Here is a 1802-nt window from a genome sequence, read left to right as displayed (position 1 = left end):
AAACACATGAGAACACTCAAAGTGAACTTGATATGGAGTCTGAAGCAAAAACAGTTCATATGCAGAGATGTCTTTATTGAAAAGCAGGAAATCTGCAGAATAAAGTGACACAGATCATTAACAACCGTGATGAGTCATATTCCTAAGAAAATGTCATCTTGTCAAACCAGAGTGATAACTTGTTACTGCACCTGATGTATGCCAAAGATAAATAAAGAAGTTTGCCTAAACATGAAGCTTGAAAGTACTCCTTTGTTTTCTTTAAAATAATTTTGACATTTATGTATTAATAATTTATTTTTTATATTTTATATTTCACAGATGTCCAAAATATCCCTTTATCAGTTTGATAAGGAATGTCCAACAAGGAAATGTCTCTCTTTTCCCTGGTTTGTCCTCCTCGTCCTCTCTTCTCTCTCAGCCTTATTGGAGCTGTGCTATCTTAAAGCCTTGTGTTTGGGTTATGGTTAGAGGAAGACGAGTTAGAGGAAGACAAGTTGGACGAAGACGAGTTATAGGAGGATGGGTTAGTGGAAGACAAGTTTTAAGAAGACAAGTTACAGGATGAAGGGTTAGAAGAAGACGAGTTACACACACACTCACGCACACACAAGCTTACACTCATAACCATTGAAATCTCCCCACTGTGGGACTAATAAAGGAATATCAAATCAAATACACACAAACACACACACAGTCAAACACACATTCACTTTAGGTGAAATGCAGCTCTATTGTGACTCAGACATATTTTAATGTTTGGTTTGCAGTTATTAAAACATCCGTAAATATTTAATCTCTATAAATCCGACTTAAATCTCCTCTTTGTATCCTCACCCTCAGTTATTTGCTCTTCCTTACTTCAGGCCTCGTACCCGTTACCATGATCCTCCCAGCCAACCCTGTATCACAAAAATTACGTTCCCCCAGACCTAAAATGCAATTTGCAGTTACGTTTAACTGAAACGTATTTCTCTCCAAATTACGTTTGACTGAAACGTATTTCTCTCTAGATGACGTTTGTATTTTACGTATTATAATTACAAATTCGTCTCTGATCAACGTATCTTTGCCGTTTGTTATCTCTCTTTTCTACAATGCTGTTATGAATTATAAAAAGTGTCCTCTAGTCTTATTTATTATTATGTTTATGTTGTTTCGCCTGCGTAGCCTATTATGACAGCAATAGGTAACGGATCATATGAATTGGCGTGAAGACTTACTGCTGGTGACTCTCCTTTATTTTATTTTTTTAGGTGACAATACATTAATTAAAACTCGTACACTATCACCACCTTAACATAGTTAGTCCCATAAGGGTCAAATCAACTATTACACTTGTTATAAAATGTGCATCTGTCCGTAATCTATACCATAAAGTTCGCATTTTAACCTAAAAAAAAGTGCGCTTCCTTTTAACCTTTCAAAATAAAAGTCCGATTTATCTGTTAAGTGGAAGTAGTATAAAACGTCTATATTCATTCAAACAATATACAAGGCATACATCAAAATCAATAAGGAAAATGCTAAACAGTCAAACAACTCAAAACAATAAACCCTTCATTGGGGTTATTTACAGGGAGTGTTTACTTCTCATCAAACAAAAAGAGCAGGTATCCGGAAAAATCTGGGAAATAATTTGGGAATTGTTAATAAAACATGATTTACCCTTCAACTTCCACTGATATGCATGCAAACTAATACATCGCTTCACACACACACACACACTTACAGAAACACATAGACTCTCACACACGCACACACACACATACAGACACTCACATACATACACACTTTTAAAA

Source organism: Pseudoliparis swirei, chromosome 12, assembly GCF_029220125.1.
Source record: "Pseudoliparis swirei isolate HS2019 ecotype Mariana Trench chromosome 12, NWPU_hadal_v1, whole genome shotgun sequence".
Classification (NCBI taxonomy): domain Eukaryota; kingdom Metazoa; phylum Chordata; class Actinopteri; order Perciformes; family Liparidae; genus Pseudoliparis; species Pseudoliparis swirei.
Note: the sequence above shows the minus strand (reverse complement) of the source record.